At 34.6% G+C, this 27,150-nt stretch overlaps 1 pseudogene; it reads right to left on the reverse strand.

Moving 5' to 3' along the window:
- Positions 1–2,132: 2,132 nt before the first annotated feature.
- LOC140613244 (SCY1-like protein 2 pseudogene) lies at positions 2,133–8,594 on the reverse strand (annotated as a pseudogene).
- Positions 8,595–27,150: the final 18,556 nt, after the last annotated feature.

Below are 27,150 nucleotides of genomic sequence, written 5' to 3' on the forward strand. Positions count from 1 at the left end.
CTCTTGCTGTGATTGATGAGAATTTTTTATTGCTGTTGTTTTTTTAAATCATTTTATGCACACTTGTAAGTAGGCCACATTATGATTGTAATAGGTCGATTTTCCTGAACATAATTGTCTGTTACAACACCTAGTGCATTATTTTGCATGTAATAGATGTTATTAGGTATTTGTTGACATTTCTCCAAGTCTACTATTTATTACAACTTTTAGAGAAGTTGAATGATTTCTCCTCTTTAGACTCTTAAGATTGAATCTTGCATTTTCAGGTAAAGTAATATTAAGTTGTTTTAAGGCCGTAGAGCATTAATAAATGTAATAATTTCAATCATTAGTCTGATAGCTCTTGTAACAAATGGACCCACATATCCAGTGGTTTAACCTGGACAGAGTTGTGTTATCTCTCAAGCACAAATCCAGTCCTGGTCTTCCTGTTTTGGTGGGGAGAGAGAATATTCTGTTTCAGGCTATCTGTCATTCTGAGCTCCAATTTGACAATCTTCCATACATGACTTTCAAACTTGCCTGGGTGTCCATCTCCCACAGGCAAAAAGGGGAAAATATGGATGACTGCATAAGCAAAGTCTTTGGGGCTAGGCCCCTAAATATAATATATCACTGTTTCTACAGGCAGCAACTCAGTCACATGACCATGGGTAATGAAGACCAAGAATACTCAGAATATATTCATATTTTGCATGTGAATTCATGTAAAGAAGAATGAAGACTGCAATGAAGACCAAGAAATGTAACCCAGGAAGAAGTCATCCAATCTTTGCCATGATATTTGCAATGAAGACCAAGAATGAAGACCAAGAAATGTAACCCAGGAAGAAGTCATCCAATCTTTGCCATGATATTTAAGGAGTTACTATTACTTTGATTATTACTATATTTCATTAAATCCAGAATTTACATCTTTTTTTTTTTTCCTTTTTTTGCAAACTTTGGAACATGAATGCACCCTAACAATGATCTTACAGGCTTTCATTGTGGCTTGTTTGGTAGCATCTTTTTCTTTCTTGTAGTACATTAAAGTATAATGCATTTTATAGTTAATAATATAATATTTTTCAATAAAATTTCATAATATCTCAGCAACTTCTTTCCCAAGAAAAATTAAATTTTTAAGCAGTGGTAGCAAATACTTGATAAATACCAAGCTGCTATTAGATGTAGTAATTTAAAAAGTTTAATTACACTAAGTGATACCATAGGTATTATTTATACTTGTTCTATTATTTCTCAGAGGACTTGACCATTAACAATAAATACTAAAAAGGAGTAAGTTTTCCATTGAAAAGTTGAATTAGGAAAATAAAACACTTGTGATTCTAAAGAATGATGTAGTCAAATATATCCATAAAAGTGCTACACTTTTTTTTTCGTTTTTAAAGTTGATTACATTTGAAACCATACAGCAGAAATCTCAAAAGTTTATTCATTACATATAGTTTCTTATAAATATCCTCTTGAAAATGCAATTCATATATGCTACAACCTCAGAAGTTTGAATTTAAAATGAAATATGAAGGCAAGAGTCAGGGAAATTACGTCAGAGGGCTTTGTCAAATGTCATACAAATCAGTACATACTCTTCTGTCTGTGATCCAGTAGGAAAGAAAGTGATTCTAAATATATCCAAGTAAATGCAGAAAAATAAATTACTATTTGAGGCAGACCATGTTAAAATATAATTTACAATGATTGGTTTGCATGTAAGATGGTTAATAATGCCTTTAGTTTGAACCAACTGAATCAACATTAAGTAAAATTTTGCAATATTTGCTCAGTCTTTTGCATTGAACATTACTTCATCAGAGAAGTAAAATTTTAAAAATCTGCTATTCAAGATACTCGGGTGTCTTTTTCTCTTTGAGACTGGCAAGGGTTGGGTCTTTTAAAAACTTGAAGAGGAGGTGGTAAGAGGAAAAATATCCTCAATGCTCTTAAAAACTCAACTGTTAGGAGTCCATACAACCACTATGTTGGAATGGAAACAAGGTGTTCTCTGTCACAGAACTATTCGCTTCCCCCTGGAAGTACTTCCTCCAAACCAAGTATATAAAGATTTACATCAGCTCACTCATGATTAAAATTGAGGTAACTCTTCAAAAATCCAGCAAGACACCTCACCCAGAGAGATCTTTGAAATCATTGCTACTGAACTGCTGCTGGTCATATTGATTGGTGGCTGTGCAAAGTTCTGTGGGTTAAAGAAAGGATTAGCCTGCACAACAGAGGCAGACCGTCCTCTCACGTTCATCTGTGTTCCCATAACTGAACTGCCTATACCCGGAGGCCCTTGTGGAGGTACAAACTGATTAAGCCACTGATTTGGTTTCTGCTGTGACAACTGGTTCATGCTAACTTTGGGTTTCTGAGGGCCAAAGAGATTATTAAGAGCAGGCATATCAGATTTCAGGTTGTACTACAAAGCTGTGGTCATCAAGACAGTGTGGTACTGGCACAAACACAGACACATAGATCAATGGAACAGAATAGAGAACCCAGAAGTGGAACCTCAACTTTATGGTCAACTAATATTCGATAAAGGAGGAAAGACTATCCACTGGAAGAAAGACAGTCTCTTCAATAAATGGTGCTGGGAAAATTGGACATCCACATGCAGAAGAATGAAACTAGACCACTCTCTTGCACCAGACACAAAGATAAACTCAAAATGGATGAAAGATCTAAATGTGAGACAAGATTCCATCAAAATCCTAGAGGAGAACACAGGCAACACCCTTTTTGAACTCGCCACAGTAACTTCTTGCAAGATACATCCACGAAGGCAAAAGAAACAAAAGTAAAAATGAACTATTGGGACTTAATCAGGATAAAAAGCCTCTGCACAACAAAGAAACAGTCAGCAAAACTAAAAGACAACCTAGAGAATGGGAGAAGATATTTGCAAATGACACATCAGATAAAGGGCTAGTATCCAAGATCTATAAAGAACTTATTAAACTCAACACCAAAGAAACAAACAATCCAATCATGAAATGGGCAAAAGACATGAAGTGAAATCTCACAGAGGAAGACCTAGACATGGCCAACACGCACATGAGAACATGCTCTGCATCACTGGCCATCAGGGAAATACAAATCAAAACCACAATGAGATCCCACCTCACACGGTGAGAATGGGGAAAATTAACAAGACAGGAAACCACAAATGTTGGAGAGGATGCGGAGAAAGGGGAACCATCTGCACTGTTGGTGGGAATGTGAACTGGTGCAGCCACTCTGGAAAACTGTGTGGAGGTTCCTCAAAGAGTTAAAAATAGAGCTGCCCTATGACCCAGCAATTGTACTCCTAGGGATTTACCCCAAAGATGCAGATGCAATGAAACGCCGGGACACCTGCACCCCGATGTTTCTAGCAGCAATGTCCACAATGGCCAAACTGTGGAAGGAGCCTCGGTGTCCATCGAAAGATGAATGGATAAAGAAGATGTGGTTTATATATACAATGGAATATTACTCAGCCATTAGAAATGACAAATACCCACCGTTTGCTTCGATGTGGATGGAACTGGAGGGTATGATGTTGAATGAAATAAGTCAATCGAAGAAGGACAAACATTATATGGTCTCATTCATTTGGGGAATATAAAAAATAGTGGAAAGGAATAAAGGGGAAAGGAGAAAAAAATGAGTGCGAAATATCAGAAAGAGAGACAGAACATGAGAGACTCACTTGGGGAAACGAACAAGGGGTGGTAGAAAGGGAGGTGGGCAGGGGGTGGGGGTGACTGGGTGATGGGCACTGGCGGGGGCACTTGACGGAATGAGCACTGGGTGTTATGCTATATGTTGTCAAATTGAACTCCAATTAAAAAAATATGTAAAAAAAAAAAGAAATAGAAAACTGTAAAAGAAAAAAAAAAAGAGTGGGCATATTCTGTGGGTCTTTGTTGAGTCGGCTTTGCACCAGCACGAGGAACACTCACAACAGCACTGAAGTTTGGCAAAGTGGAAGGTGCCCCCAGGGTCGTCTTGATCACCCCAGGTGTGCTTGGACTACTGAATAAGTTCTGGTTTGTATTAACTGGCATGTTGAATCCTGAGGTCTGAAAGCCCATGTTATTGGCATTTAGGCCATTGGTCAAGTTTTCTTGGTGTTATCAGTTGGTGGAAAAACATCATGCCAAGGCCCATGGAAGGAATAGAAGTAAAGGTACTTGAAGCAGAAATGTTAGGGGTACTACAGAAAGGCCGGTCAGGGATGGCATGTTGTCATCACTGTGTCTGTCAAGTCCTTAGTCTGTTTGACTGGAGCAACAGGTATGTGTACTTGGGGTTTAAGAGGCTGCCGGCTTCTCAGCTTCTGTGCCTGCCCCTGTTCTTTTGTTAATTTTTGTTTTTCTTCAAGTGTAAGTGATGCACTTTTATGCTTATTTTGTAACCCATCTTCCTTATTTTCTGACTCACCACCAGTAAGAAAGTCTGCTCCAATGTTGTTAGAGACTTTGTCAATATGCTGAGACCCAACATTTGTAACCTTTTCTGCTGCTCTTGCATTATATGAAGTTGCTCCAGTTTAGTCTTATGTTCAGTTTCCAATCTGTTAAGCGTCTCTTTTATGACAGAAATGAAAGAATTGAACTGATTGAGATTAAGATTATTTTCAATACTCAGGGGAATCAGATGAGCCAATACTTTTCCAGCCACTGTTCTTTGGTGATTCCCAACTTCTTATGAGTAAAAGTACATTTGTAAGTACCTAAAATTCCCATGAGGACTGTGGGTTCCTTGGATGGAGGATGGAATTTATGGTAAGAAGGGCAGGATGTCATCAAGTACAAACCACTTATCCAAGTATTCCAAAATCTTTCCTAAGCACGCTAATGAATTGACGTGAACAGCAAGAGAAGACGTTTGCAGACATGCATTTTTAATTCTTGGTATCAAAGAATTTTTCATGAATGCATAGTCTATAAGACTTGCAAAGCTTGGAATGATGTTTAAACAGAGTTCCTGAATTTGAATGGAAGGAGCCTCTAGTGCTGTGTGAACCATTGGTAGGACATTGCTCTTTATCTCCTCAGGAGGAGTTTTGGTTAGCAGCAAATCCATTTTTTTTTGTAAGTAAATTAACAACCTGGATGGGCTCCTGCTGTTTAAAGACAGAGCCACGTTCAGGTAGACTTAATTTGACATGTGCTTCCTTGGAGCCTTCTTTGGCAATCAGTAGAACAGTGGGCAAAACAAAAGATGCCATGTCAGGGGTTACAAGTTCTGAAGTCAAACAAGGCACAAATTCCCTGCACACGCTTGGGCAGTTTTGGTAGAACTTTTGGCAGTCCTTTGAAAAACTGTGATTTCTGAAGATTATCTCTTTGGAATGAGGTCTCAGAATACTGCAGTGTTATTGCACCAACATCACTGAAGAAGAAATTCTTTGTCATTTGATCTGCTTCTCATCTTACAGTTGGAGTTAATTTAAGAGCAGTTTTATGTGTTCTTGGACTTCCTCGGGTATATTTGAAGGTGAGCTAGATCCTAAACGACTCAACTGATCCAACTGTCTACTAAAACTCTTGTAAATGTCGTGCTTGTTAACTTCAAATATGGGTTTTCCTTTATTAAATACAGCATACTTGACAGTTCCTAGTGAGTACATATCACTAGCTATTTCACAGCTCACCGGAAGCATGTATTCAGGACCCAAATATTCACGATTTGGAAGACACATGATGGTAAATTTGGGTCCCATTCTTTACAAGGTAACTTAGGCTCTTGTTCACAAGGATTGGTTGATGATACACAAATATCAAAGCGCCTTATTTCCAGGCTCACTTTTATTCAAAATTATATTTTCAGGTGTAATATTTCCATGGACAATTTTCACACTGCTATGCAAAAATGACAGTCCTTCAGAAACCTGAAGCAAACCATATTTAGTTTCGACATCATAAAGGTTATAATCCTTAATGTCTAGAGATACAGAAGAAGGTAGATTTTCCCAGTTACCTAAAACATTGGCTAAACTGGCAAAAATGGGTTCGGTACAAAATGCCAAGCAATCTCTGGATTCTTCTAAAGGATGCTGGGGAGGGAGAAGGAGAGAGGGAGGGGAGGGGGGGACATTTTTGAAAAATAATTCTAAAAACCTAATGAGAATAGAAATGTATGTTGACATGAAATATTCTATTAAGATGAGGAAAGGGATAGGAGCACCCAGGTGGCTCCAGTTGAGCGTCTGCCTTTGGCTCAGGATGTGATCCCGGGGTCCTGGGATCGAGTCCCACGTGGAGCTCCCTGCATGGAGCCTGCTTCGCCCTCTGCCTATGTATCCACCTCTCTCTCTGTGTCTCTCACGGATAAATAAATAAAATCTTTAAAAAAAAAAAAGAGAGAGAGAAAAAAAGATGAGGAAAGGGGTGTATATAATAGAGAGGTAATACTCTAGCTCATTTCTTGATAATTTTGATTCTAATTTCAAACATTATGGATCATTTTCTAAAGGAACCCTCCCGAGTTTTAATTCTTAAAACAATGACAAAAGAAAAACATTTTTTCTCATGTTTAGAACTTTTTCTCCCGTGTTCTTCCTTAAATACATTTTTTTAAATTGAATTGCATTTGATGTAATCTATTCTACTTTATGTAGAAATGCTTGAAAGAATCTAGGCACTGTCATTTATATGCCATCTTTATGTATTAAAAAACAAGTGCTAATTTGGATATCAATAAAGATAACAAGGGTTTACATTAGCTTATGTTTTTTCACTGCTTGAAAAAAAACCAATCAGAATTTCTAGTTGAAAACAATATGACTGATTCAAACTTTAAAAACAAATCCTATTTCTGTATTTCTCTCATCAATCCTATGTAAATATTACTTATCTTTATTTTCAAAGCAACCTTTTTGTGAACAGTTATTACAAAATGTGTTCATCTTCAATATATTTATCCACAAAAATCAGACATTTACAAAACTAGGTAACTCAGTTCACGTGTTTAAAAAATTGTCACTTTTCTGTGAACAAAATTCAGATTTTTTTCTGAAATTCTATCGATCCTGCAAATGGATAATAGAATATAAAGTAGTTCGTTTTTCTTCTCACTAGTAGTCCAAATTCCAGAGTCTACTGGTTTAGAAAGGCATTTCAGGCACCCTCAGAATAAATCAGAGACTAATTGCCCATCGTCTGAGCTCTAACCTAGAGCCAGCTACCTATGCAAACCTCTAATTTAGCACTTTACATTATTGAAATTTTCTATTCTGTTGTCAGTCTCCCTCACTAGACCCTAAGTTCATTGAAAGTGTTTCTGATGCCTAGCATAAAATAGTCACTCAAATGTTTATTGAACTGAATATAAGCTAAGTGACTAGAATTGTAATTAGAACATTGAATGAGCTGTTTGGGGACACATCACATGCTTTTGTTTATGGATGACAACTTTTGTTTTAGAAACTGAGCTAAAATCTGTGTGTTAACTATGCCGTACATGGGCTGATTTCACTTGACATATAATCATTCATGTTGCAGCAAACAAACTACTTTACAATTTAAAAGATCTCACACTGAACAGGTTCTGATCCTCTTCATTTGTATGTTAACACTGGAGAGCTCCAGGGCTCAGACCAGTTTGTAAAATTAAAGTTACAGTATCAAAAGGTAGTTAAAAGATTATTGAATGTGTTCTCAGTCATATCAAGCAAAATTAAATCTCTGATCTAATTTTTGCACACAATATCATAGAAGTGGCCAACTCTTCTGCTATGCCTCTGGATGATTTTAGACAAGTTCCTGAACTTTATTTCCTTATGTTGTTTAATATAAGAAAAGTATAATCCCTTTCTCTACCAATGGGGTAGGATAATAAATTTAAGACATTAATTAATTAGATGTACAAAATTTCTTTAAAATTATAAGCATTGATAGCAATATGAAAAACTTTAGCTACAATTTACCAAGTGTAAATTTGATTCTTCCAAAAAAGCTGCTTTTCAGTATCTTCTGTAATACACAGTTTTCACATTTCTGAGCTACTAATAATTTGAGTAGTTGATGAAGAATAAAAATACTTCTGGACCATATATCCGTATGGAAGGTCAATTTTAGAGTTTTTAAGAGAAGTAAGACATAGAATTACTATACGTCAAGATAACTGTATCCAAATGTGCCTTGTTTAAATTTTCTATCTTGAAACCTAACCTATTTCCATAATACAAACATACACGTATTTTCCTGTATTTCTAGATGATATCAACCAAGAATAGAATGAATGCCTCATGGAGGACATAGGAAGAAAATCATGTCACTGGTGCTCAGTTTAGCAATTTCATCAAAGTCAGTACTGCTAATACTTTTGGATGACAAAATATTTAATGTATGTATTTTTAGTGTGTTCAATGGAGATTATCAGGTGAAGGCAGAAGTATTATTAGTAAATAAGTAATCGTCCATGACTTAAGTGTTGTTAATGGGATTTGCAGAGCTTGAAGAGCAAGTATAGTTTTACATCCAAGATCTATCTGTTCTTTTCAGCTGCTGAGGCTGGATTCCCCACGTGTGTTTTGGCACTCTGTACTGGAAGACATGCATGTACCCATTTCGGTTCCAGATCATCTCCATTTATTATCACTAGGCTTGTCAACCGTGTGAGATGACCCGCTCATGTAGACCGTGTCACATAAGAGACGAGTGTATTGGAGAGGCAAAAGCTACCACCTCAAAGAGCTGGTTTTGATTTCTACTCAACCTTTCCTGCCTCATCCCTACATTGAACCTTCTCTGACGCTCTTGCCTTAACATAGTATAAGGTCCATTTCTATTTCTCATCGGTCACTGGGAGGGTGTGTTCTATTGTGGAATGTGCTTTGCGTTCTTTAGTTGGCTAGCTGTCAGCACTTCCATCCTCTTCCTGCTGTCTTACACACAATAGGAAGCAAGCAGAGCTTTAAACTCGTCTTCTGAGTTTCAGACCTTCAGTCCGTATATACAACTGCCTGGGAAACTTTTCTAGTTGAATGGTATCTCACAATTAATGTATTCAAAATTAACATGATTTAACCATCCTGACTCCTTTTCTAAACTTTTATCAGAAGCTTTGCATTTCATGTTACACCTCCCTCTTCCTTACCCCCATGTGCAGGCAACCACCAAGTACTTACGAAAGAAGTAGAATGTAATTATTCATTACCGACTAAGTGCTTATTAAACTCGAATTAAATGCATAGAATGTTAACTGCCGCTTTATATCATTCTCATATTTCTCTTCTTTTGCTCAATACTTACATTTTATTTTTAGCTTAAGACATTACAGATTCAACATAACATTCGCTATTTTATTACTAGTATTATTTTTCCTTTATTAGGGAGAGAACATCTTTTCTTGTTAAGACAAGACACAGAACCTTCCTTAAAAGAGAGAGGGACCTTCAGATTTGGTGAGGTAGCTGATCCAGCAGCTACATACTTTGTTACTTTACCAAATCTGGAGGTTCCTTTCTTTCTCCAAAATCTTGAGGGTTCTGTATTTTGCTTTAATGAAACTGACTTTTATTAGAGATCCATTAGCAAATTCTATAGGCCCAACCTTTAAAACATGTCTACTAGATATAAACTACATGAAATGCCTGCCACATAGTAGATGATCAATAAATATTTGTAGACAGGATGAGTGACTGAATATATCGAATGCAAACCTAGTCATCTCCTCCACCATTTTCTTCTGGCCAAACTACTGCATTGGCCTCCTACCTTGTCTCACAGCTTCCTGATACTCCCTCTAACTTCTATTCTCGAAACAGTGGCCATAGTATTTCTCTGGAAGTGTGACTGGGTCCTTTCACTCTTCTGTCTAAAAGGCTCCAGTTACTTCTCATTTCGGAGTAAATGCCAAACTCCATACAATCACAAAGTGTGGCATGCATTCTAGTTTCATTTTAACCATCTGATCTCTTTTTTTTTTTTTTTTTCCATCTGATCTCTTGTGTACTCTACTTTGCAATCACCATGTTCTAGCTCTTGGCTACTTGGATGTTACGATCTTAGTTCTTTACCTTTGCTATTCAGTGTTCCCACTGCCACAAAATTCTCTCCTTCATATATTGCTTGCTACTTAAGCTCCATCAGATCTTTGTTTAAATAGGGTATTTAGAGGAGGTTTCTATGGCAGATTACAGTTTAGAAATATTTACTCCCTCTCTTCATCCCACTCCCACAAAGGACGTGTACCTTCCTTTCCATCCTCCTTGACTTTTGGCCTTTGTCATGCAATTGCTGATGGAATATTACACAGATTTTTTTCCTGCTTAAAAATCATCAGGCTGGTCCACTGGCCCCAGGAGAAGAGAATAAGAAACACATGGAGCAGAGCCAACCCTGCCTAGCCCAGACTAGAGCACTATACCGTAGCTGGCCTCCAGATTTGGGAGCTAAAAATTATTTATGGTTTTATGTCAGTGAGACTTTTGTGGTTGTTTTTACTTAGCACCCTGTGTCAATATCTAACTGATATACCCTCTATGACCATCCGGTTTAAAATTGTGCACAAGGTATAAAACCCAGAGTCAACAGATGTTTTAGCATCATGTCATCTGTAAAATTCTCTTTAATTTATTAGCCAATCAAAAATTTAGCACATTACTTTTTTTTTTTTTTTTTTTTTGGCAAAAATGCACCCTACTTGCATGATTTTCCATGACAGTTGAGAATGCTTGCAAGGCTTGGTCATGCCTTTGTGACCAATCAGAGCAACACTGAGAGCAGATGCTTTGGATATAATTTCCCATTCATCTCAGTTTTCTCTTCACAACACTTGATTCTTGTTGTTGAACGATTTCCAGAATGAGATTCATTTTATAAGCTCTGAGTCAGGAATTTTAGCATTTTGAAATAAACAAATGCACACAGATTGCTCCTGCAGAGTAGCCTTCAGATCGAGAAATTAGAGTAGTCTAACCATACTCTTGCCATTTTTAGTTATTTCAGAGCTTAATAAAATAAGCTTTTTCCAGGCATTCCATGCATTTCTTTGTCCCTAGTTCACCAACCTTTTGTCCACAGTTCTCTTGGGTATTCTTTTTAGAACTTAATATTTAAACATGGATATAAAAAGAATTTGCAACATGAGATTTAGCTGTGTGTGCAGCATTTTATTTATTTATTTTTTACATATGGTTGAGAGAGTTCATAGCTTTTTATTGATAGCCTGTTATTGCCCTAAGTGAATCATTCAGGAAGTTCAGATCTTATATTTCACTCATGTGGTTCTCTAATTTTTAGTTCTTGTATCCTGGATAATTTAAATTAAGAGGTTTCATATTGTGGCTCCAATGGCTTGCTATATTTTCACTGATTTTAAAAAAACCCTTCATTATAAAAGGAAAGTTCCATTAATACATTAAAATGTTTCTTTGATTAAGAGGGAAATGTCTTAAATGTATTTAAGGTTTTTTTTTTTTTTAATTCATGACTACCAAACCTAACAAGGTTCAATTTTTTTTATTCTTATTTTCTTACTGCAAGTTAAATTGAAATTGCTTCAAATTACATGCACAAGTGTATAAACGATTTTCCATATATATTCCTATCACAGACAACAGTGAATAATCTATCACACAGTATCATTTAGCCAATAACCAATTAAATATAATTTCCTGAAAATACAAAAACAGAGAAAAAGTAGGAAAGAGTTTTAAAAAATCACTACAACTTATTTCAAATTACCAGTAAAATCAAGCTTTATATTAAAGCATGTATTGTTATTTGTTTGACAACCTAAAGGAGAAATTTGTGCTGTATTGCCTCTGAAAAGCCTTCAGTTATTTTCTGAGGCCACTATTAAAATTTGATTGTGTGATTATTATTTATGAATGTACTAATCTATTTGCATGTCATTCATGAAGAAAATAGTTCATATTTTTCCTACTTTCTGCTCTTTTCTACTACGAAAAGTCTTTTCTACTCTTCAGTTCTCCAGTTTAAAAAACAAACAAACAATAAACAAATGTGTTTTGTGCTGACTACTAACTTGGAAATGGATATTGCTCTTTACCCCCTTTGAATCTATAGGTATTGTATTTAGTGAAAGGCAACATGCTGCTTAATAAATCATCATATCAGCAGCTTCACTGCATCGTACCACACTGGGGGACAGCTTAAGAGCCGATGTTTCTCTCCTACCAGCTACTAGCCTTGCTAACGAGGTCGTGCTGTCAACCTCAGTTTGGAACCCTATTAAGACACACATGCAGAAGTGATAAGCACATTGCTCCAGCTCTCCTTTGCATTGTTATCTCCTTGGTGAATGTGTGTGTGTGTGTGTGTGTGTGTGTGTGTGTAAACATGGCGTATTCATTCAAATGCGGTTAATCACATTTAAACATAAAAAAACTTGTAATAAAATTTACCACTCTGAGGTGTTTTAGTGGTTGATTTATAACACATCATTTAGACCAAATCATATGTTCAAATGTAGTGGACAAGTGATCAGTTAATGATTAGGAAGAGATATCAAGTAAAATGAACTGCACAAATATTTTTAACAATACAGAATGGCTAAGAGAGCTGCTCAGGCATCTTTGATTTGTATACAGGGGCACATTGTGAACTTTTATATGCCTTAATTTCTTTCCTGTACAATTGAATATCAATAGCCTATAGGATTGTGGTGATGATTCACTGGAATAATGTATAAAATTATTAACTGTAATGCAAAGGGTTTAAGTGCTGAATGTGAGCAAAACTGGATAATTGGCTTAACCTTTAGGTGAACAAGTGATGTGCCTCAGAATATGTATTTGTTGAGAATCTTTCTAAAGAATAAGATTTCATCTTCTACATTAGAAACAACACATCTCTCAAAATACTTGAGTATTAGGTATAGGAATATATATATTTTCATTATTTGAGAATTCACCATATTAACGTTTATGGTTTGAGATGTTCAGTGAGACAAAGCAATACTTTTATCATATCACGTATGGGCTCCCAGTACCTTCAGAAGAATAATAGCAAAGGACCTAAGAATTGATATGGTGCTAATCATTTCATAGCTAGAACAGTATGATATCTTATAAAATATTATTTCTCAAAGTGTGCACTTAGTCGTTACATAACCCAGAATGGATTGATTAGGATACGCAGCAAGTAACCCCAAATACCAGTGATTTAATTGCTGAAGTTATAAGACCAATGAGTGATAGCAGAAGGAGGGGAGTCTAGAGGCTCATTGGAAGCCACAGCTGGAGAGTCTCCATCTTGACACTTCCTTGCATAATCTTTAACAGAGGGGAAGGTAGCAATTCATTCACATGTTCTTAAAGTTTCTGCCCCAGAATAAAACATGCTTATGCTCATGCTGTATTGGATAAAGTAAGTCATGTTGGTAGAAAGGGTGGAGAAATGCCCTACCTGAGGTTAAAAAAGAAAAACAAAGTATTTCTTAAGAGCCCTAATAATCACCACAGTGACTATTTAGGCTGTGAATTCCTAATCACTTTTTTCATTGTTTTTTTTTTTTTTTTTAAATCAATGGGAACTAAAACATAGCACTATTATTAGGTGAGCATTTGCAAAATAGTCTTCAAAATATTCTCTTCTTTTCAGAAAGATAAGTGTCAGTAAGACACAAGTGTTCTTTACAAGCATAAGCGGTAAGTGCTCCAATGTGTCCAACAGAAAATCATGACATTGGCTTAAAAATTGTGGTCCAAATATAGTACTTAGCTTTGTGACTCCAGAGTCTTGTATTTTTCAGTGATTCAGAATGATCAGACTCAAGAAATCTGGCTCAGAATAACCAACTTTATTGTAGTTGTCTCATACATGAAGCTAGTTTTTTAATTAACAGCTATTCATCAGGACAGATGTAATCTTTCTGAAAATTATGTTCTGTATTGTTAGGCAAAATACATAGAATAGCAAATTATAATTTAAAGGATTACTTACTGAATATGGAATCAAGACATGTAGATCAGACTATCTGTAGCTAAAAAAATAATATATGTGTCTGTGTTACATGTTATGACAGGTGTATTTGTCAACACTATACAAATATTTCTATAATATAGACAGAATAATTAGGTTCATGGGTCAAGGTGTCCTCTCCATTAGAAATTTTTAATTAGGAGATCCCTGGTGGCTCAGTGGTTTAGCACCTGCCTTTGGCCCAGGGCGTGATCCTGGGGTTCCAGGATCGAGTCCCACGTCGGGCTCCCGGCATGGAGCTTGCTTCTCGCCCTGCCTGTGTCTCTGCCTCTCTCTCTCTTTCTGTCTCTCTCTGCGTCTCTCATGAATAAATAAAAAATCTTGAAAAAAGAGAAATTTTTAATTAATTAATATTTCTAATTTTTAGAACTAAAATATAATTAGTCTATTATTATTTATTATTATTTATTGATTTTATCTTGAATCATAAATTAGCTTTAATCCCAGTCATAAATTTCTGAGGTCTTGTCCAGTCACCTGAAATTAATGTTTACATAATTTCTCTCACATGTGCCACAAGTTGTCTGTCATCTAAAGATATTCCTGTTAGTACTACTGTTAACACCTACCATTTACTAAGTGTCTGCTATGTGCTAGGAGATTTACATATATCATTAATTTCTCCTCCCACGCAGTGATATAGTGATCGTTCTTTTTGTTTTAGAGATGAAAAAATTTAGGAATTAGAAAGACTAATTCATTTTACCACTTATTCACCCAATGAGAATTCGGCAGTGTAGCAGAAATTTAAATAAAGGTCTATGTGGTACCAAACCATACTCATTCCAGTATATTACACTGGCGCAATTCCATTTTAATTATTATGAATTTCATTAAGGATGACATAAACTTTACTTTTGTCGCAATCCACATACCTCTCTTACCTTCCACAATGAATGATCAAAAAGACAAATAGGTGGCTAAAATGACATGCGATAGTCCAATTTAAGGTAAAACGTAAAATTAGAATTTTAAGATTTCTACATTTCATCCTTCATTGCTTTGATTTTGTCTCATACAATAAGTATTCTTCCTTTGAGAATTTTTTGTATTTTGATGTTTCCTGTATTCTCCAGCAGATTTTTTTTTAGGTTTTATTTATTTATTTGATAGAGAAGGAGAGAGAGAGAGAGAGAGAGAGAGAATGCTAGCAGGGGGAGGGGGAGCAGGAGAGGGAAACAAGCAGTCTCCCTGCTGAGTGGGGAACCTGTGGTGGGACTAGATCCCAGGACTCTGATATCATGACCTGAACAGAAATCAAAAGCCGGATGCTCAACCATCTGAGCCACCCTGGTGCCCCGAGGAATTCTGATCTTTACTGAACAATCAGGTACACATAGATCAAGGCTTCTTCATTGTTTGAAGTTTAACTGTGGTACTCACTTCTGAATTCTAAAAGAGAAAACCAAGTCCCCTTTAATCTTGGCTATCCTTAGTCACTATGAAGGAGATCCTATCTACCAAAAAGCTGAAGAAGTAAGAAAGTCATTGACCCCAAGTTTCACATCCATCCTATTTCCGAAAAGCCACAATTCAATCAAGGAATAAAGAAAATGCATATGCAGTCAAATCATTAGTATGTTGTAGGGCATGAATGATGGCCACTTAGGAAACAAAAAATCTGTTTCATCAAAAATTCTAGAGTTCTCATTTTCTAAACAGAACTATTGGCTTTTCCAGGTGATTATTTGATTAATATTTGTTGATAACCTCTATGTTGTTAAGCAACTTATAAGCTAACTATTTAAGGTAGCATCCTCGTAATCAATCTGATTCAACATATGATTAGTCATTTAAATGAATGGGAGTCTTCATGCAAACTGAAATAATTATATTCTTAGTGTAAAATTGCATGCCTCCCCAGGACAGGTAAAGGAAATGATTCTATTTACAAGATACATCAAACATACTCAACATCAACATTTGTATATTTTTTAAAATGATAAAACAGAGTAAATAGTGTAAAAATTGCTAGAGAAGATGCAACTTGATAGTTTTAAATATAATGGTCTATGTGTCCTCAATAACAAATATTATCAAGACATCACAAACTTTTAGTAGTCATCAAACTGCCCAAGACTAAATTAGAATTTAACAATAAATCTCCAAAGAAAGATTCTTTGTCTCTTTCTTTGGAGAGAAAAAGTCAATGATGGAGTTCTCCATCATTGACTATCCAAACTATAATTATAAAAAACTGACAAAACCCTTATATTCTGTACATTTACCACTGTTTTGTGAACCTATGATACCCACAAAAATGGGAAATTTTGATAGAATAATCATAAAAATTGCATTTCTTAAGCATCTATCCCTTTACAATGCTAAAATTAATAGGGAATATACCATCACTTATAAAATTGTCTTTCAAAATTATGAAGAAAAGAACCAAAATACATTAACTATTACCAATTGTCTTACTCAGAGCTTGCTAATATTCTTAAGAATATATCTGTGTTCAGTAATTATTCATTTATTACTATAAAGTGTTAATAAATTTAAAAAGGAAAAAATCAAAGAACAATTCAGTTTGCATTTCCTTGGGCCACTTTTTTTGTGTGGCCTTATTTCTGTTTAATGTTAATAACAGATGTGGCTTTCACCTCTCCCATCATAGCAGGAATTTCCTTTCATGTGTCATGTTGTTGTCAAGTTTTCATCACCATTATCTTCTTCACTATTCCCCACAGATGGGTAGTACTCTAATCCTTGAGAAGCATCCAATCTGATTGTTTAGATATAGACAATTTTTTAACATTTTAATTTCAAAGTGAATTACGTTGCCAGATTTGCAGTATGCCTGCTGAGTGAGTTAGGGCGTGTCACAAAACTTCTCTATGTTTCAGGATCTAGTGCTATAAAATAGTCATTGGTATTGATTTGTTCTCTGGGAAATGTGATACATCTGTGTAAAATATTACTCAATTGATTTGTTACATGAAAAGGTATACCACTACATAAAAAAAGTACTTCCTCTAGGAAATGTTGGCTTCCATGATTGTGAGACATTTTCTTAGTGCTACCTTAAACACCCCTTTCAAATATGTGTATTCTTGTTTTCATTACTTGAAGTGAACATTTTGTAAATATTATGGTTAAATTTAAAATATTTACTAATTCTGTTTACTAAGAAGAAGGTAAGAATATAAACAAATGAAAATGAGACATGATTCTATAATTCTTAACAATCAGAGGAGATAATAAGTGTAATAAGAAAGAAGAAAGTGCAAAATATTTTTATCGGACTGATTGTAGTACAATGTATAATTGGGCTCACTAAAATATATTTAAGGTGTTTGATGCGAATATATAGTGCTACTTGATGATATAAATAAAGGGGTTTAATTATGGGGAAATAAGGGACAGAATAATACACTGAAGCCAGGAATAGAGAGGTATATATGGTGAATCATAAATTTGTCATCAATCTTCCAAGGAGACAAAACCAGGAAGAGAGTATGATTGGCATTAAAGAAAATTTGAAAACCAGTAAAGTAGTGATATAATGCAAATATAAAATGAACATGTGTTAAAAATTTTATTGAACTCACTACAAGAGGAAACTAGTAAGATATTAAAATTAGTTCAAAGGGCCAAGGGAATTTGAGAAGTGTGTGTATATACTGTGTATGTGTTATAAGTTACAAAAATTCAGATAATTATGTAAAAAAAATATTATAAGACTTGTGAGTTAGAAGCAAAACTGGTTGATGTTTTATAGGGCAAGGCATTAAGCTTTGGACTTGTCATTGCCATCAGACAGCAATGATTTATATCTCTACTGGACAAAAATTTGTAATTTTACTAAATAAGCAATCAAATACATTTTAAACAAATACTTTAAGTAAATATATTCTCTCAGAAAATTCTTGGTGGTTTCAACACTATGTAGCATTGAAAAGACACATGGCTCATGTTTTGGCCTTACTTAAACTCTGTTAATGTTTTTATAATGTTATTATAGGAAATAACTAATATTTATTGAGTCCTGGATGTTCAGCATTTTGTTCATTTATTTACATGTATTAATTCACTTTTTAAAACTGTCTTATAATGTAGATACTATTATTATTCATATCTTTATTTTTATTTTTAGTAGCTCTGTTGAGCCATAACTGGCTAATAATTGTATATATTTAAGGGGCACAACATGATGGCTTGATATATGTATACAGTGTGAAATGATTACCTCAATCAGGCTAATTAATATATCCATCATCTCATATAGTTAGCCTTTTTGTTGTGGTAGTGATGAGTACACATAAGATTTACACTCTTAGCAAATTTCAGGTATATCATACTGTATTAACTATAGTCACCACTCTATGCACCAGATCCCTAGAAGTTTTTTGTTACTGAGCTGTATGAGTTCCTTATATATTGTAGATGTCAACCTCTATCTAATAAATGGTTTACAAATATTTTCTCCCATTTAGTAGGTTGCTTATTCATTTTCTTTGATTGTGTCCTTTGCTGTGTGGACGCTTTTAAGTTTGTTGTATTCCCCCACTTGTTTATTTTTGATTTTGTTCCTTGTACTCTTAGTGTCATATCCCCAAAAAAATCACTGATAAGACCAATATCAGTTTTTTTTTCTTGATTTGTTTTGTTTTTGTTTCAGGTCTTATGTTTAAGTTTTTAATGCATTTTGAGGGATTTTTTTTGGTTTTGTTTTGTTTTTGTATATGACACAAGATAAGGGTCTAATTTTATTCTTTTGCATGTTAATGTCTGATTTTTCCAACACCACTTATTTAAGAGACGGTGCTTTCCCTTATGGTGTATTCTTGGCACTCTTGTTGACTAGTATAGTTGGCTAATCTATATAAGCATACATATACACTTATGCCTATATAGATACATGAGGTTATGTCCTGGCTCTCTCTACCATTCTCTTCCATGGGTCTATGTGTTTGATTTTATGTCAGTACCATACTGTTTCATTACTATATGTTTGTACTGTAGTTTGAAATAAGGTATTGTGGTGCCTCTGCTTTGTTCTTCTTTCTCAGAATTGCTTTGGCTATTCAGGGCTCTTCTTATTGCATACAAACCTTAGGATTTTTTTCCATTTCTCTGATCAAATGCCTTTGGAATTTTGGTAGAGATTGCACTGAATTCCTAGATTGTTTTGGATAGAGACTTTAATAATATTTATTCATCCAACAGTGTTTATTTATCCAACCCAAGAACATGGATATCTTTCCATTTTTTTGTGTATCTTCAATTTCTCTCATCATTATAATATAGTTTTTGGTATATGAATCTTTGACTTCCTTGCTTTCATTTAGTACTAAGCACTTTATTGTTTTTATCCTATTTGAAGTGGAATTGTTTTTTTAATTTCTTTTTCAGATAGTTTGTTGTTAGTGTATAGAAACAAAACTGGTTTTTGTACACCTATTTTGTGTCCTATGATTTTATTGAATTTATTAGTTCTAATAGTTTTTTTTTTTTGCTGGAGTTTTTAGAATTTTCTACATATAGTGTCATGTTATCTGCAAGTAGTGAAAGTTTTACTACTTATTTTCTGATTTTGCTGCTTTTTATATTTCTCTTGCCTGATTTCTCCAGCTATAACTTATAATACTATGCTGAAAATGATGTAGTGAGCACCCTTGTCTTGTTTCTCATCTTAGAAGAAAAACTTTCAACTTTTAACCATTGAGTGTCATGTTAGCTGTGGGCTTATGTAACTTTTAATATACTTATGTCAAAGTATATTCCTTTAAAACCTAATTTGCTGAGAGTTTTTGTCATGAAAGGAAGTTAAATTTTGTCAAATGCTTTTTCCGCACATACTGAAATGATTATATAGATTTTTATACTTCTTTTTGTTAATGTGCTGTATCACAGTGATTGATTTGTAGATATTGAACCATCCTTATATTGCTGGAATAATTTCTACTTGGTCATAATGGTGATTTTTTTTTAATATTCTGTGAAATTAAGTTTCTGATATTTTGTTGAGAATGTTTGTATCCAAACCATGCATGAGGGTATTGACTTGTAGTTTTCTTTTCTTATAGTGTCCTTATTTGGAATTGTTATAGGGATGATACTGGCTTCATAAAATGTGTTTAGAAGCTTTCCCTTCTCTTCTATTTTTTGAAAGAGTTTGAAAAGGATTGGCACTAATTTTTCTTTACATATTTGAGAAAACATTTCAATGAAACCATTCTATCCTGATTTTTTTCTTTGTTGGGAGGTTTTGGATTACTGTCTAAAGCTCTTTACTTAGTAGGCTGTTCATATTTTCTATTTCTTCATGACTTAGTGTTGGTGGGGTTCTATGTTTTTGGGAATTTAGCCTGGAACATTTTCAGGGCATTTATTATCAATATATCAGCAAACATAAAACACGTGTCACATACATAAAATGTCTAATGTTAGCAATTTAACTTCTGAGGAAAACTAATTTCAGTATGTACCCTGGAATAATAAAAATAAAAACAGCAAAGTCATGGGCACGTGGGTGGTTCAGTGTTTGAGCATCTCCCTTTGACTCTGGTCATGATCCCAGGGTTCTGGGATCGAGTCTTGCATTAGCCTCCTCACAGGGAGTCTGCTTCTCCCTTTGCCTATGTCTCTGCCTCTCTCTCTGTCTCTCATGAATAAATAAATAAAATCTTAAAAAAAAAAACACAGCAAAATCAGAATAGCAAAATTTACCTGCTACATTGGATTGTTTGATATAAACTATGTCGAAAACTTATACCATGAATGGATAATTGTACTTAAATATTTCTTTTTGGACAGTATACATATGTATTGCTCAAATAGACCAATATCTATAAAAACATTTACTTACAAAACAGGAATGATGATATTTAATACATTGGGTTTGTTAAGGATTAAATGAGATTCATTATGTAAAGTAACTAACAATTGGTATGTACTGAATTAAGGGATTTTCCTAAACCCTTGCTAATAACTGAACTAGATTGCATTGAGCAGCCTCATCAGAGGTGGCTTCAGAAGTCAAATATCTTTTCCCGTCCTACCTCTTGCTGTTATGAGTTCTTGTCTAGTCTCTTCCCCTTTGGCTTACCTTGCCATATGGCTGGCTCCTTTGCATTCGATAATGCACATGGTTTTTATTTCTGGTAGCTGTGGATTTCCTTAATCCTTACTGCTCTGATTTCATCTCAAATCCAGTTTCTTAATACATCCCTCTTACATGTGAGATGAACCAGGAGTATATTTTTAAAAATATATCAATGTACTGAGTATACGGCTAAATAGTACATGAGAGAATATTGAGACATATCTGTAGCACACATTGTTTGAAGAATTGGAGTGTTGTAATATGAAACTATGAACACATTTTAGGTGAGGCTGCAGGACAGGAACTTTAGAAGACAAAGATATCTGGAAAGTTGAACAGAAATCAAACAATTATATAATATAAAAGTCACCTATAATGACATAGTATATGAATAACATGATGCCATAGGAATTCGTGGAGGAAGGACTAACCCAAAATACAGCAAGATGAAGAGATTTTTGGATAAATATTTGACTTGGAGAGTGAAAATAAAATGTTGGCATGTAGAAAAGATAAAGTATTTGGTATTCCAGAGAGGGAAGCAACTTGAAAAAGAAAATTCATGATAGAATAAATATGGTCAATTCATGAACAGCGTTTGATAACTTTATTTTATTTGTTTTTTTTTCCATTCAGTCAATAAATATTTCCTGAGGACTACCACACAAGGCACTGCTATAAGTGCTAGTTACTCATCAAGAAAAACAAACTCCCATTTTAGTGTAAATAAGGATTAGAAAGAAAATGGCTGTTAGTGAGAAATGTTGCTGCATATACAACATTAGGGATTTATTTATTTATTTATTTATTTATTTTAACATTAGGGATTTAAAGCCAAGCAAATAAGCCTGGCTTTTTCTTTTCTTTTTTAAGATTTTATTTATTTATTCACCAGAGACACAGAGAGAGGCAGAGACATAGGCAGAGGGAGAAGCAGGCTCCCTGATGTGGGACTCCATCCCTGGATCACTCCTTGAGCCAAAGGCAGATAACCACTGAGCCATCCAGGCGTCCCAACCTGGCTTTTTCTAGCTCTTTTGCTTATGCTGTTCCCTCTGCTTAAAATGGTGGCCTTTATATTATCACTGCCTACTTTGCTACTCATTTTTAAAATCCCCTTTAGGGAAGCCTTCTCTAACTTCTCAAATTTAGTGAGATTCTCCTGCTCTCACAATATTGTGAGACTATCTTTCTTTAGACTCAATATTTGCTATCTTACATATTTTTAAGTGAATTTTTAATATATTTCCCTTCCCATGAGTTTCATGAGAGTAATGACAATCTTTTATTCCTGATTCCTAATGCAAGAGATCTTTCAGTTAACTTGTATACAATTTTAGAAGCTCAGATATTAAATAACTAAAAGAAGAGCTATTATGGTCTCTCTTAATCGAAAATATTCAGTCTTTTAAATCAAAGCAAATTATATTTTAGGCCAAAATTAATTATAGTTACATTAGTAAAATGTAACCAGTAAATATAAGTAGTAAAATGTAAGCAAAAATGGCATCCCCTCCGAATTTAAATAAATGGAAAATAAGCACAAGTAGTAAGCATCTAAATTTTAAAACTAAGGAAATGGTTCAAGTTAAAAAATATCTAAGCTACCATTTAAGTCTTTATTGGGTTTCTGAGCATATGGTTTATGTGCTCTGAGCAATGTAGGAATGCTAGAAACTAGCATGAATTCACAAAGAAAAAGTTATATCAAACAAGCCTCATTTCCTTTTTTTTTTTACTGACTTATTAGAGTCTCACATCAAAGGATTGCTAAAGACATAGGCCATAGTTTTCAAAAATCTCTCATGGTATGCTAATGGATAAGGGCTACAAATGTGTCTGGATTATAGAAGACTCAAGTGGAGCCTTCTATAGATGCAGTCTGGAGAATGTGTATGGGTGGATTCCAAATTGGATAAAGTTTTGTTGTTGTTGCTGTTTTAAAGATATTTATTTATTTATTTATTTATTTATTTATTTATTTATTTATTTATTTTAGAGAGAGAGTGTCAGTAGGGAGGAGGAGAGAGGGAGAGAGAGAGGTAGAGAGGCAGATTCCCTGCTGAGTGAAGAGCTTAACATGGGACTAAATCTCAGAACCCTGATATCATGACGTGAGCCAAAATCAAGAATCAGGCGCTCAACCAACCGAGCCACCCAGGTGCCCCAGGATGATTTTTTTTTTAATTTTTATTTATTTATGATAGTCACAGAGAGAGAGAGAGGCAGAGGGAGAAGCAGGCTCCATGCACCGGGAGCCCGACGTGGGATTCGATCCCGGGTCTCCAGGATCGCGCCCTGGGCCAAAGGCAGGCGCCAAACCGCTGGGCCACCCAGGGATCCCTGATTTTTTAAATGAAATTAATTAGAGTTTAGTTTTCTGTGGCTCAAAATTTTTAACATAAGGGAAAGAAAAAAAAATAGAAGGCAATTTAATTGTATTTGCAGATGAAAAACAGTTATAATCATAGTTTATATAATGGGTAACAAAATCAAGATGCACCAAATGTACATCCAGTAACAGGAAATGAAAAGATCCATATTTGAGTTGAGTTACAAATATATTCTGATTTATACATATATAGATTAAATATTTTGATTTGAGATCACTTTACATATAAAAGACTTGATTTTAATTTGCCATAGATTTGTGGTGCACCTACAGGGAAATCAAGTGGCAAAAGATCAGCAAAAAGTGTGGTTAGAAGTCTGCGCCTCAGAATAAACTGAATTAAGCCTTAGTTAGACTTCTCCTTTCAGCCATGATGGAGGACCGAGGACCACATATAACCTTCTGTTATGAACAGCTAGAACATGTGACAAATGTATAAGATAACTTTCAAGACTTTGAATAAGAGGCAGCACAAATCTGATCTCTATTAGAAAGAAAAGAAGGTAGGTGAGCCCTGCAATCTCTGTAGCTTTCTTCCTAGGACCAGTTTTTGAACTATAGGTATACAATGGGGGAGTTTAAACAGAGCCCGGCAGTATACTGAATTGAGGAGGTAAAGAGTGGAGTTGAGTCTGATATGGCTGTAAATTGCAAGGTAGATTTTTAGAAAGAAGGAGCAGCATATGCAGAGAAAAAGGGTTTCGGAATCTGCTGTTGGACCACTTGAGCTTTGGCTGACTATTTATCTGTTTTATTTAGAGTCTGAAATTCTGTAAGTCAAGTAAAAAAATGACAGGATTTGTATCAGAAAAGTTTTCAGTGCTCACAAAGTTTGGGGAGAAATTTATGCTCTCACAAGCCAGTGTTGGAAATCATTCAGATTACACAGAGTGTTCAGGGGAGACCCTCAGAAGTCATGCCGCCTTAATAGTTGAGGTGAATTACATATTATTAATTAAAATGGAATGAAGATTATGCTAGGCCTTCTCTAAAAAAGCTTTAAAATGTATCTTTAGATGATCCGACTGACTCCAAAACAGCTTATGTCTCTGTGAAAACAAAGGTTATTTATCTAAAATGAAAAGCAACAAAATCCAAATAATGGACATCATAAAGCAATTTCTACCATTCAACCCCAAATTACTAGACTTTCCCAAAAGTATGAACAGTTGATTCATAATACAAAATACAAAAACAATGCTAGAGTAATGAGAAGAGTAAAACATATATGTATATGTATACAGAAACTAAACAATATGCTTATTTATGGAAAATAATTCTTTTTTTTTAAATTTTTTTATTTATTTATGATAGTCACAGAGAAAGAGAGAGGCAGAGACATAGGCAGAGGGAGAAGCAGGCTCCATGTACCGGGAGCCCGACGTGGGATTCGATCCTGGATCTCCAGGATCGGCCCTGAGCCAAAGGCAGGCGCTAAACCGCTGCACCACCCAGGGATCCCGAAAGTAATTCTAAAATTAAAACAAATGTGTTTACGATTAATATCATGTTAGATGCTTTAGAAAAAAAATATCAATGGTCTTGCAGACATAGGATTGGGAATTCTCTGAAATGAAACACAGAGGGGAGAAAAAAGACACTCTAATGGCAAATAGGATAATATTAAGCTGCCTAAAATATATAGTTGCAGTACACAAAGTTAAGAAATCAGTACAGAATTAAAAGTATTTGTAGAAATAGGGTTAAATTTTTTTTAAAAAAAATGATGACAATTATAAATTTAAAATCCAAGAATCTCAGTAAATACCAAAGAATATAAAAGCATACAGGGGATACCTGGATGACAGAGCAGTTGAGTGGCCAACTTTTGGTTTTGGCTCAGGTCATGATCCTGAAGTTGTTGAGTCAAGCCCTGCCTTGGGCTCTGCACTCAGTATGGACTCTGCTTGGGATTCTCTGTCCCTTTCCCTCTGCCCCTCCCCCATGCTCACTCTCTTGCTCTCTCTCCCTCAAGTAAGTAGATAAATCTTAAAAAGAACCAACAAAATAAAAGCACACAGAAACAACAAGCTGCATCATAATCAAATTGTTGGAAACTAGTGTAAAGAAAAAAAGCAGTGCAGGAAAAAGTACACTTTATTAAAACAGAATAATGAAAAGAATTTTAACTGACTTCTGTAAGAAATTATGCAAGCCAAAAAGACAATAAAACAATATCATTAAAGTGCTAAAAGATAAATTAAAACAATCTTTGTGGAATTCTTTATCCAGAGGAGTTATTTAAAAATGAAAGCACATAAAACCAATTTTTAGACAAAAAAATGATGAGTGAATTATTTTTCTGGAAGAACTATAGCACATGAGATATTAAAAATGTTTTAGGCAGAAAGCAAATGATAACAGATGAAAACTTGAGCTATACGAAGGAATGAAGAACATCAGAAATGGCAAATATATGGATAAATGAATGACTTAAAAAAATTTTTTTTTATTTATTGAGGGGAATCCCTGGGTGGTTCAGCGGTTTAATGCCTGCCTTCGGCCCAGGGCGTGACCCTGGAGTCCGGGGATCAAGTCCCAGGATCGATTCCCACATTGGGCTCCCCGCGTGGAGCCTGCTTCTCCCTCTGCCTGTGTCTCTGGCTCTCTCTCTCTCTCTCTCTCTCTGTGCTTCTCATGAATAAACAAATTAAATCTTAAAAAAAAAATTTTTATGTATTGAAAAGTTAGTATCATGAAAGCAAAGACTATAAAACTGTTATAAGTGTCATAATGATAGTAGAAGTAAAATATATAACAATAATACACAAGGAATGGGAGAAGGGAAATGGGTACATAATGCTTAGAAAGTCTTATTTTTCAAATGAAGTGATATAATATTACTGAAAGGTAAATAGTGATAGATTAAAGATAAATATTTAAAAATTCAAGTAACCACTGTATAAAATAATTAGGAGATATAATGTAATACTTTAAAAATGCTCAATCTAAGCAAATTCAGGGAACTAGAAACAAATGACAAAGAACAGAGTCTATAAATAGAAAACAAATACCAAGATGGTAGAGTTAAATCTCAATGTACTCATAGTTACCTTCTCTATATAAATGTTCTGAGAAAACTCAACATATACAAATATGCTGTCTATAAGAAATTCAGTTTAAAAACACACCCACAAATAGGTTAAAAGAAAAAGATGGAAAGGACAGTATGCAAAAAAAAAAAAATCCACAAACAAATAAATAAAAACCAACACAAAATTTTGGACTGGTTAAACTAATATCAGAAAAAGAAGATTTAAAAACAAGAGATATTGTCAATGATAGTGAAGGATATTTAATAATGGTAAAAGATCAAGTCATCAGGAAAATAGTAACCCCAAACATTGCAATTCAATAACAAAATGAATGCGTGAAGTAAAAACTAATAGAATTGAAAGGAGAAAAACATAATTCACTAGTATTTGGGGACTCCTACACTCTTCTCGGAATAATGAATAGAACAATAAGACAGAAACCAGGAAGGATACAGAAGACATGAATTACATTGTCAGCTAAGATGATGTACTTGATATTTACAAATCTGATCCCAAGAACAGAAAAATAGACATAATTTGAAAGTACACATGTAACTTAACTCAGAGAGACTATCTTATAGGACATTAAAAAAACCTCAACAAATTTGACAAGATTGGAATCATAGAGATATATTCTCTGACAACAAAGAATTTAAGTATAATTCAATAATGAAAAGTATCTCAAAAATTTCTTAATGAAAAATTGACCAAGTACACACA

This window comes from Canis lupus, chromosome 21, assembly GCF_048164855.1.
Source record: "Canis lupus baileyi chromosome 21, mCanLup2.hap1, whole genome shotgun sequence".
Lineage (NCBI taxonomy): Eukaryota > Metazoa > Chordata > Mammalia > Carnivora > Canidae > Canis > Canis lupus.